The sequence below is a fragment of the Sycon ciliatum genome, chromosome 3, assembly GCF_964019385.1.
Source record: "Sycon ciliatum chromosome 3, ocSycCili1.1, whole genome shotgun sequence".
In the NCBI taxonomy this organism is placed as follows: Eukaryota; Metazoa; Porifera; class Calcarea; order Leucosolenida; family Sycettidae; genus Sycon; species Sycon ciliatum.
The window spans coordinates 22,365,625-22,377,930 of record NC_088645.1 but is presented as its reverse complement, the minus strand read 5'-3'; the positions used below and the strand labels follow the sequence as shown (position 1 = coordinate 22,377,930).

At 47.8% G+C, this 12,306-nt stretch overlaps 1 long non-coding RNA gene across 1 annotated transcript; it reads left to right on the top strand.

Moving 5' to 3' along the window:
- Nucleotides 1-269: 269 nt before the first annotated feature.
- Nucleotides 270-1,888, top strand: LOC135812587 (uncharacterized). Its single transcript, XR_010552858.1, has 3 exons — nucleotides 270-613; nucleotides 917-948; nucleotides 1,766-1,888. It is a non-coding gene; the product is annotated as an uncharacterized LOC135812587 (long non-coding RNA).
- Nucleotides 1,889-12,306: the final 10,418 nt, after the last annotated feature.

Here is a 12,306-nt window from a genome sequence, read left to right as displayed (position 1 = left end):
CAGGAATGGCGGCTTCATTTACGCGCGTTAAAGACTGTTCTTTTCAGAGTTTTCGACCAACCCTCTTACGTTTGTCCTGTGTTTACTGAACTGGCTAGACGTACATGTATGGGCCGTTGTACACAGTACAAGTGCAACTCCTACAATTGTAGTTAGGCATTGGCGGATAATGCTCCAAAAAGGTGGCAGATTCTGCTCAAAAAGCAGCAGTCCTGTCATACTCATACTCATTATGATCATTTAGAAAAGCGATCCTGTCAGCTTTTCTATTGTTGTGTTCACATGGCAGAAAAAACGACATCGCTATGCTACGTAAGTTTCTACGTAAGGTGCTCGGTATTTCACTTAGGCTACGTAAGTCTCTACGTAAGGTGCTCGGTATTAGATCTACCAACGCGTGGTAGCCGTGTGCTGTGCACGTGCACGGCAGACATTGTGTTCAGTGCACATGCATGCAGTCCGCGGATCCGTGTTCGGATGTGCATGCGCGAGGAACTTCCTTCTTTGGAACTGCTTCTAGCATGAGCTGTTTCGGATATTTCGTCTCATGGCCTGGCTTATTTCGTTTCGGCGCTGCTGAGACCTCCTTTCGCGGAATATTACTCAATGACAGGTGAGTTGACCAGTTGCCTTTGATTCATTTGCTTGTGTTGACTCTTTCATTCAGGAAAAGTGTGCTGATTTTGGGGCGGAATGCAATAAATAATGGAAAAGTTGACAGGATCTCTTTTCTAAATTTTGCTTTTCTGCTGCCGAGCTGCGGGGCCTCCTTTTACGGAATACTCGATGACAGGTGATCTCTAAGTTTACCGGTTTCCTTCGATTCATTTGCTTATGTTCACCTTTCATTTACGGAAACGTGTGCTGATTTTATTCGGATTTAGATCCATTTTTATCTCTTTGCCCTTGTCTACAGTGTGCGAAGAACACGAGTTCAACTTCTTGACGGTAAGGCTTATGTTAGATGTGTTGTCGAAATACTCATATTCATTGTACATTGGTACGTTACAAGTAAGGCACTGGTCAGTGGCATACTATCGTTGGCAGTTCCCAATCTGGAGGGAAAGGTTCAAGTACCAATTGACCGAGTTTGCAAAATAAATTCGCATATCAGGGGAAATCTCTATTGTGGAGAGGTTCAGTAACTTGTTTGTTTCATACGAAACAAGCCAATGGGTGCAGTCCCGTCTCGTGAAAATCTCGTTTGCGCGGGCCAAGTGCACGTACGCCATGACCCGATCTCACGAATTTTCCTACGACAGTTCATTTCGCGTTCCCTGCAAGTAACAGTTAGTTTCGCGTCCAAAGGAGCGAAGTTTCGCACTTCATGATGTAGAGCGAAAGTTTGTACGCATTTTCGTTTTGCAGAATCTCTCTAGTGACTCAATTGTTTCATACGAGACGAGTCAATGAGTCGGTGTGGCTTAGAATCTTTCGCTGTAGAAGAAATCTATTCGTATGTCTATTGGAGATATAATTGTATTCTCTGGTTATAAAATAGGTTAAGCTCACAGAATAAATACCATCGGTCCCTTGGTGTTCGTCCTAAAGAGGTTCGACTGGATATCATTCATACTCACCAAAAGATATGTAAGATTTTATCATTGTGGAGTGCCTTGTTTATCTCTCAGTACCTCCAACCATAGCCTTGCCCCTTTTCTCCTCAGGATCAGTGTAGTTGTTGGAACGAGGTTTTGGACTCAGCAATGTATTCGTTTACATTTTAATACATGTTTATTGTTCCTCCTTTGCTGTGTTGTTTTAGACAATCGTGGACTAACAGTTTGAAGTCATTGAACTACTTCCAAAAGTTGTATCGACATCAACAGGATTACGATTTCAGTTTCAATATGATGCTGGATGACCTTATCACGATAACCCATGACTATAAACCATTATAAAGTAGATAATCAAGCGAGGTACAGAGGGCTTGATGGCTGATCAAAGCCCAAGGGTCCAGCCCGAGGGCCGTAGGCCCAAGGGCTTTGATCAGTCACATGGCCAGCAATCAAGGACATCTGAGAGTTGTAATTTTTGTACTCCTCCGAGGTGTGATTTTTGGCGTGCTGGGCCAAGCACAAGGAAGCCAACTGCAAAAAAACTGCAGAAAATCGTTGTTGTTTGATCCTTTGGTGTAATCTTTGTTTCTAGTCGAAGCTGGTTGCTGTTTGGAGCAGAAACGCTGAAATTGACTATTTTCTGCATGTACTCATACATGTACTCATGTACTCAGGCATGCAGTCTCACTCGTATTTTAGCTATTTTTCTGGAATGGATGCTGCTCTGCGCCCCTTGGTGAACATTTCCTGCGCTCGTGGAGCAGCTGAAAAGGACCACTGGTATGTCTGGTTCCTGGTTTGAAAGTGGAGAGTCGACTTTTGTGCCTTGAAAAAGGAGTAGAGAGCGATAAAGGTACGTCTGTGGCTGATTTTTGAGTGCTCCTCGTACATTTTTGATCAGGATAGAAATTCTCAGACCAAAGTCAGACCAAAGTCAGCGCGATGATGGTCGTACAGTTTTCTTGTGAATTTTTTAGTTGTTTCATCTCGTATCTATGTCAGTATCGTGATGGTGAAGTGGAGAGGGTGATTTTCTTCCTCTAGGCTTCGTTCGGCCGACTTTGCTTCGTCCTCGTTGAAAAGTGATCCTGAAAAAAAGGTCGATTCGCAAAATTTTGTTGATTTTCAATGTACGAGATGACATGCGATTGCTGGCTATGTCAAGCCCGACTGTACCTCGCTTGAATATGCTTCAGACTATCCCCAACATTTTTTTGATTTTGAATCAAACTCGCTTCATTCTTTGGGTGATCTCGAGTGTGGACAATGTCGGCCTTTCGTTTGGGATTTCAGAGCAGCCTGAAGTCTAAAGTGCATGTCGTTTTCGTCCCGTTCGTAAGTTTCACACAGAGATTACAGCAAAGGGAAAGTAATGTGAGTGGACGAAAAACCTGTTTCGTGAGAAATTTCTCAGGACTACGTGTCAAGAGCCAGACGTGGCTGAAGAGTCACGGAAGTATTTTCACTTCGACCATACACGCCTTGCTCACGCTGCATACTGCTGAGAGTTCTGCGGTGCTGGAGCTAGATTTCCAACTCCACAAGTTGAGACGAAAAACCTGTTTCGTGAGAAATTTCTCAGGACTACGTGTCAAGAGCCAGACGTGGCTGAAGAGTCACGGAAGTATTTTCACTTCGACCATACACGCCTTGCTCACGCTGCATACTGCTGAGAGTTCTGCGGTGCTGGAGCTAGATTTCCAACTCCACAAGTTGAGAGCCGCCGCATCCCCGACCACCACCCCTATCGGTTTCTTGTTCTTATAGCCAGATCACCTTGAAAAGACTGAGATTGGGCATGATCAGGGCTTCGATGGTTTTGTCGTACAGTTGCCAATGGCAGCGGGCTTTGATGGTTTTCTCGTACAGGTTGTCAATGACAGCGGGCTTTGATGGAATATCAAAGCCCGCTCTCCGAGGCTGCTGATTGGTCGTAACCTAGCAAAGGGCACGTGGGTCGTTTGAACACAGAATCAACAAAAACATCTGCGACACGCACCTGGCGCATGGCTACATTTCTCAAATAAATCTGATTGAGGGTGGAGAAATCTGAAATATCTGAAAGGCAAGACAATTTTATGACAGAGTCATGAAATTCTGCAACAGCAACATGCACAGAATGACCTCCGTATAAAAAAAGTATCACCACCACTGCTCACATGTTTCCCCGCAGAAGAAGAACATGCATTATGCTAGTGCCATTTTCTGCAAGAAAAGGCTTGCACATCAATGCGTATAATATGGTATTGATATGATGTGAAGGCCATCATTTACATATTAATATAGGGAATTCCATTGATTGGTGACAGAAAAAACAAAAGAAATTATAGCAATACAAACTGCTTTATGGCAGTTTTCTAAAAAAGGTTATTGTGTTCTAGTCCATGGACCCCGTCTAAAAAGTAAGAAATTAACGAAATGTGATAGCTGAAAATTAAAATTTCACACAAAACCTCACAATAATCACAACACTTGAAATGCTGCTTTCAACACTAAACTTGTACTGCACCAACAATTGGCAACATGCATAGGAAAGAGGATCACGAGGGGAAAAGGTCTTCTGCATGTAGCTTTTCATTCTGTGTGTGATTAATGTGAGGTTTTGTGTGAAATTTTAATTTTCAGCTATCACATTTCGTTAATTTCTTACTTTTTAGACGGGGTCCATGGACTAGAACACAATAACCTTTTTTAGAAAACTGCCATAAAGCAGTTTTTATTGCTATAATACTCATAGCGTCTATGTATCCAGTGGAATGAACTACCGCAAGTCTCTGCTCTCTGCTGCTCCTGTTCTGCCCCCCCCCCCTCCCCCGCTAACACCCGATATGGCTTCAGTGCAATTTCTTGTTTGGGCGCTGCCAGGTGGAATACACTTCCACCCCGCATGTTTAGTTCACCAGCTGGATTTCGCTCACCCATCAAAATATACCTAGGGTTCCCTGTAAAAAGGCGCTGACGCCTGTTCGGAAATTGGGAATTAAAAAAAATAGCACTTTCCTTTTGAACACAAAGGTCAGGCTTATGAATGCGTTGGAACACAGCCTCCAACACTTTCACCTGTAACTGATAACCATGACGTCCACGACACAAAACGGAGAAACATGAATCAGAATACACTTGGCAACATTCAGGACGAGATACCACATGATTATACACACTGCAAAAGACTTACGAGGTCGAAACACACGCCCACACTCACTCGCACACTCTCCCATACCCACGCTCTCTCCCTCACTCAACTCACTGCTGGAGTCTCCTCCGTCAGTGCCGTTTCCGTCATCGTCCTCATCGTTGGCGGTCACGTCCAATTTTACGTCACGCTGGGTCTCCTCCTTTGTCATTGTTGTTTGCCGGTATCATAGTTCATACTGAAATGAGCTGTTGAACGTCTTGGTCTTTGAGAAGTTGTTGTAGTAGTCTGCTCCGATATTGACGACGGTAAGGTTTGGTCAGAAGGTGGTGGATCCGGCAAGGGGCGTATGCCTGGCGTTTGTTGAGTAACCAGAGCCTTCCTGGGGTTGCCACGATCTGTGATATTGATGGACTGTGGTGTCGGCTTTGCTTTCACGTCACCATCAACTACCGTCATCGCTGTTGCTAATGCTGATGCTGCAGACACCAAAGAGTCTGTTAAACCAGCGACGGATAACCGGACTGGATATGGTGGAGAAGGCTGGGGCAGCACAGGTAGTGGGTGCTTCCGTGGCCTGCCACGCCTAGGCCGGTCTTTCCGTGCTTCCTCTGATAGAATGTGAAGCGGTGTGTGTTGTTTAATCCGTGCGCTCAGGTGCTGAACAGTTCTACCAACATACCGGCTAGCACAATGCCGGCATCCAAAGTTGTATGCAAGATCATGACTGAGTTGGTAGAATGTCCTTCAGCACCGTGAACGCACGCATCGTTGTGTAGACGGTTGTGAAGTGCACTGCATAGTAGGTCAAGTTGTTTTACAACTAAGCGAACTTCACGGCACAAAATTAATAATTGATAGACTCCTTTCCCTTCCATGGTAAACATAAAAATACCGGACATCGAGTAGGTCCGATCGTGACGTCTTCAGGTGTTGAAGTGGTTGACAAATACTTGTGCAAAATGTGGTCCGGGCCTCCGGGTAGCCTTTCTTAGTAAACACCGAGCGGAGAAATTCAAGCTCATCCGCTAGTTTACTAGGGGAGCAAATGCGCTTAGCTCGGTCAGCGAGGTTCTGGACTAAGTTTACTTTGTACACGTACTGCGAGGAGCAATAAGAGTTGAACGCGACATACTGTCCAGTGAACGTGGGTTTTCGATCAAAACAGAAGTCACAGTTCCACAGCCAGTTTTCTCGACAAGTACATCCGGTCAAGAAATGACAATTTATTGGAATGTTCATATTCGCAAGTGAACCGTATGGAGGGATGTAGACTATACAACATGTCGAGAAAGACTTCTCTATCATGCTTGGTGTTGAAATATGTAAACGAGTCATCAACAAAACGAACATAGAGATCTGGCCACATCGATGCATCAATTTTGGCTTCACAAAAGCCAACGAAAATATTCGCCAGCACGGGACCGAGCGGGGAACCCATAGCGACACCGTCCGTCTGTTTGCACATAATGTTGTTGAATGAGAACTCAACCCACCAACTCAGTCATCTTGTATACAACTTCGAATGCCCGCATTGTGCTAGCTAACTGTTCAGGACCTGAGCGTACGGATTAAACAACACACACCACTTCACATTCTATCAGAGGAAGCACTGAAGTCGCTACTTCTAAGGTCGTATTGCTTTCCCTCACGGGGACGTGCGATTGGTTGTTGAAGGTGACACCTGTGTGAATAGCTACTGGCTCTTGGCGTCTGTTTGCACCACGTCATGAGCGAATCTGACTCTCGTAACAGTTGCTGTCTGGGGCCTCACCAGGGCACGAGATTGTGGTTGTTTTGGAGCACAACTACAAATTGCAACTAATTTGTAATTTTTTTATTGTTTAAGATTCGCCTATCGAGGGGGTTTCCAAACTTTCCATAATACGAAATCTGTAAAAGAAGTGATGAGCAATAGGTGAGCAAAGAAAGAGAAAAAGACATAGTCTAGGGCAGAGCTCTGCGCTTGAGCATATGATTGTAAGCTTGCAGAACTGGAATAATACATGTAAAATGATGTAAAATGTGCAAAGCTCGACATGCCACCCAAACCCAGTCCGTAATAACACAAGAAACACCGGAGCGTAGAAGATACCAAGCGTACCGTCCAAGATGAAAAACCGAAGGAGAGTGAAAAACTAAGAACTATAGCAGAGCCAAGTTGAGTAGAAAGAGCGCGCGAAGAGGTGAGAAAGGTGTTTGTTGGAATGGAGCGTCTCTGTAAGTTTGTGTCCCTGGTGATGGTTTCGCCTGGAGAGTACTCTTCAGGCGCAATCTTCCTCAGCCTACTCAAGCTCAACTGTCTGACGAGGGGTAAATTCCCCGAAACACTTTGTAGTGAGCAGGGAATGGTCACTTGGTGCTTTCTTCAAGGTTTGCTGAGTGGACCGGGTGCGATGGGCACCTCATGTGCTTCGGATGACAGTCGTGACTCGTGAGCCAGTCAGGTGTCAAGTTCGGCAGCAAGCGTGTGTTCTACGTAGGCCTGAGCAACCAACTAATACTTGAACTTCATTTAGAAATACAATGTACAGATATCTACCCTATTTTTCACCGCTAATTTGATCATCGGAGGATAAGCCCCCCCCCCCCCCCCCCCCCCCCCGGTGAATTTTGAGTGTTCAAAGTGCGGCCTATTCCCGAGAAAGCACGGTACATGTAAGTCCGCAGGTGGTGCTGGCGTGGAGGGACGGTTGTGGGTATGGGCGTGTGTGTGTGTGGGGGGGGGGGGCGACAGAGTAAGCGTGTGTGCGTGTGGGGGGGGGGGGGGGAGTGCGTGTGTGGCGGGGGGGGGGGGATGCGTGTGTGCATGTGGGGGGGGGGAGTGCGTGTGTGGCGGGGGGGGGGGGGGTGTGCGTGTGTGGCGGGGGGGGGGGGGGGTGTGGCGGGGGAGTGCGTGTGTGACGGGGGGGGGGGGTGTATGTGGCGGGGGGAGTGCGTGTGTGTGTGGCGGGGGGGGGGGGGGTGCGTGTGTGGCAGGGGAGGGGCGACAGACTAAGGGTGTGCGGGGGGGGGGGGGGGGGGAGAAGAGGAAAGGGGACTTTATATTTTCCTATCAAGTGTCACGCATAGAGAAATCTGATCATACTTCAGTAATAGATTCTAAGAACTCAGATGGTGAGCCAAGGAAGACAGATTGTGCCGTTTTTTCTGCTTGCAACTTTCCCCCAATAGTAATGGATAATAGATTTTATACTTTGAAGTAAGCAGTATAAAGGTCAATATGTGTGCTGTCAGAGAGGTTTTCAATCTGAACAGAAGGTTTCAAAGTCAATCAGCTTCTTGAATGTCAATCTGTTTGAGTTGTGGTAGGTATTGGCGCCGCGGTAGCTGGTGCGGATTGCATAGATGATGCTGGTCTCTTCGGCACCGTCAAACTGCCAGTCCACGTAGTGAAATCCTGTGAAGCGAACAGAGTCGGCAAAGTCGAATCCTGTGTCGTCCTCGAGGAGCCTGCGCTTGCAGACGTGCCACGTGATCAAGTCGACCGAATGTGACAGGGTGAGGATGTTTCTCATCGTGCCGTAGAGAGGGTTCGTCACGTTGTTGCTGAGTGTCCAGTAAACACCAGTGGCTGGATGTCGCCGAATGGTGAACTTCGTGTGTCCACCGGGGAATTCGATGAACTGACGGAAGTGCAGGAAATTCTCTGATGCATCGTAGTCGACCAGAGCCGCCTTGTTGATCGCCTTGGGGTCGTTGAAGCGCAGTATGATCACGACGCCGTCGCCGCCCGGTGTCTCCACCGCGTTTCCCTCCTGCCAGCTTGGCTCCGTCAAGTTACCCCATTCGGCCGGGATCCAGCTGCGGTTGAACGGCAGTATATTCGAGATGTTCCAGCATTCTGGCTTCGTAAGATTCTCACAGCTAGCGTCTCCTCGGATCATAACGGCTGTGAAGTCACTGCCATAGTACGTTGCCGGAAGTTTGCGATACTCCATGGCCCTAAAGAGCGTTCCACTGCCGCTCACTGCACTGCTTGATACGTTCAACAAGGGGGTTGGGGCTGTGTGGTATGGACCAGCGAAGATGGTCGCCGCATCGGACCATGTCTTGCCACCGTCAGTACTGCATGACACTGCTACGTCGGTGTTGTTGGCGAAGCGCCCCTCACGGCCATGTGCGATTCCCATCAGATAGAGCGAGTCGCGGTGCTCGAAGAAATTGGCAAAGTACATGCGAGACACGTTGGCCAGGAAAGTCCACGTTAGGCCCTCATCGGAGCTGCGGAACACAGAGACCTGTGTGGGGTGCAGGCCACTGCCGAAGTAGTCGTGCGATGCGAGCAGCTGATCGTGGTAGCGAATGATCGACGGTGAGCCGAGGTAGACGTGCACCTTCTCCAGGTGCCAGTCGATCTCCGACAGACCCAGCGTGGAGTCCGGCAGTAGCTTTCCTGAGCACATTCCTACTCGCCCTAGCATAACATAGAGACAGGCAAGAACTACTGTGCAAATGATCGGCATGCTGCGTTCCCCACAGAGAGAAGGAACTCCGTGAGCTGAAGTCAAAACCATTTTCAATATTATCACAGCCGTGCCAACTAACTTTAGACATACACGTTTCTCAAATTATTCGAAAGATCTTCTTGCTAGCATCGATCAACACGACGATGCGGCCATGACCCCAGTCTACGTCGACAACATCTGGCTGCATCATCAAGCTCATGCGATACGCGCTGCATATACCAACAAATGAATGAAAATGGAGACGCGTTGCAACTCTGTGGTTCTACCGTTGACCTGACTGGTGCTGAGCTCGTGCGCTGTCAAGACTTTCTTTCATTTGCACATGTCCAATCCTAGATGTTTGATTATTCAGAGTTCTCTGAAATTTGCCCTTTCAGGGAAACAAATCCGGCCCCGACTTATACATGATTGTACACTTGTCAATGCAAACAAAATCTTTTCTGATCGAGGAGGAATCACGGATCAGCTTTGCGAATTTTGATGTGTGCTTCATATCACTGATCACCAGGGAAGACTGAAGTGTGACATAACGCGCACTGTCTGTAGTCTACAGAGTACGGTCAGTTCGCTCTGACTTCGTTCGGTCTTTACATGATTCACTAGCGTTACCAGGCGAGCTCTGGCTTTTCGTCCTTCACAATCGAAACCAAAATTAATATTAATTTGAGTAAGATTGGGGCCGATTCATTTCCGACGTTGAGCATGAGGAGCATTTGAAACTATTAATAATTATTATTATTTTCTCGGTGGACGTACGTGAACGACTGAGTCTTGTACGTAAAACGGTCACGCTCGTTATTTTCTTGGCCCTAGGCCTAGAACTAATTACGTGTAGAAGTTGTGGGCCTGCTAACCCTTTATCGTTGAAGCGTTGACCACAGTCAATGGCAATGGCAGGTGTGAATGGATGTGTCGTGATCTTGGTGCTCATGGCGCACTTCTGCTGCTCGACGTGGCGAGTGGATGGCCGCATCCTGGAGGATTCCACTCTCGGCTTGTCAGAGGTCGACTGGCACCTGGAACACGAGCACGTCTACCTGGGCTCGCCGTCCATCGTGCGCTTGACGGACGATCGTCTTGTGGCGTCGCATGACTACTTCGGCGCCGGCATGCATTTCGCCACACCTGCCGACTACAAAGTGTCCGTGTTCGGCAGCAGCAATCAGGGCGTCACGTGGTCGTTCTTGGCTAACGTGTCCCACATGTACTGGGCCAACCTGTTCTTGAGCAATGGCAGCCTGTACCTCATGGGCACTGCCAGCGATGGCCAGGGAACGGGCAAGAACATCTCGCATGTGTCCATTGCGCGCAGCACGGACGGCGGCAAAACGTGGACACAGCCGACGTATGTGTTTCGCGGTCCGTACCACACAGCACCAACGCCCGTCCTGGCCCTGCCCGATGTTGACGGTGGGCGGATATTTCGTGCTATAGAGTATTGGAAGCCACCGGGCTCGTACGGCATAGATTTCTACGCGACGGTCGTCAGTGCCAGCATGCAATGCACGGACCTGACCGACGCATCGTGCTGGAAAATCACGGACACGCTTCAGTTCAACAAGTCTTGGATTCCGAGCGACTGGGGCCAGCTGGTGGACCCCAGCTGGCAAGAAGGAAACGCCATTGTGACGCCGGACGGGAAAGGAATCGTCAACATCCTCCGCTTCAACGGCCCCCCGGTGGTAAACAAGGCGGCTGTGGTGGATGTCCACCTCTCCTCCGGCGCACTGACCTTCCGACAGTTCATCAGCTTTCCTGGCGGACACACAAAGTTCACGATTCGCCGGCACCCGCTCAGCCGCACGTACTGGACGCTGAGCAATAACGTGACCAACGCAAGCTACGACGGCATGCGTAACGTCCTGACCGTCGCGCACTCGGACGATCTGATCACGTGGCACGTGTGCGAGCGACGCCTGCTCGAGGACGATACCGGCTTCGGGTTTGCCGACTCGGTGCGATTCACCGGCTTCCACTACGTGGACTGGCAGTTTGACGGTATGGACGGCACGGATATAATTTACGCCGTGCGAACATCCTATCGCGGGGCCAACACATTTCACAACTCCAATCGGCTGACTTTCAAGGTCCTGGAGAACTTTGCTGGCTTCTGCTCAGAATCAAGTCCACTCTGACCTTTGCGTTATGTCATATTTATGGTTTGTTTTCTTAAAACTGAGTAGCCAGCCACCACAATAGCTTTATCAAACATTTATTTCTATGCACAAGAGCATGCTTGCAGAGCCACATAAGCTGGAGGTTTCTCCACCAAATCCACACCTGGGGGTCGCACCAGAAGTTTGTTTGCTGCAATTTGGACCTGAATTGCAATAATATCATGTGGGAGATTACAGGCGACAAGTTCGAGTCAATGCAGCTAACCCGCCCCCACATGTACTGGCTTCTAGTTGGCTATTCCTATGACAACAACCATGTGATGTGCAACACTAGTTCCGGTATGTATAGTTACGCACAGTAGATTCATGCAACATACATGTACCGTGATACATTAGCATACTTTGTGCAATGGTCTGAAGACAAGTTTACCCACATTTTTAATTCTGGATCTCTTTCCTACATTGCCAAGGCGATCAACATGTGAATCCATGACCAAAATGCTTTAAAGAAAATACCACCAGTGCATGCAAGCTAGCAAACGACCTTTCTTTTTGATGAATCAGGCAAGAACCGAGTACAACTGCTGAAGAAAGAGAGCGTGGGAAACTTAGATTTGTCAAAGGTGAAATCAAGGAAGGTGAGGAAGAAGAGCTCGCATAAACAGAGTATCACGGAATCGATCAGTGTGGAATCTGTGGATTAAATGTAGAAGAAGGGGGGGGGGGGGGGGGGTGTCTCTACAGAAGAGATGTGTGCCCAAGAGTGCCGGTTCTAAGTCTAAAAGGTCAGCCGGAGATGTCCTGTTGGGAAATCCCTAACAAAATAAGAAAATGTAAAAGAGAAAAGGACATATGGATACGAGTTAAGAGTAACTCTCCATCACTGTAACATGATACTATATACAGTCAGAAAGTGCAATAACTAGGCACAAAACTGACAGAGTACTGAGACATTCGACGTCCTGACACCTAACTTCAACACATCTCCTAAAATAAGAAAAAATAATAATAATAATAATAATAATGTC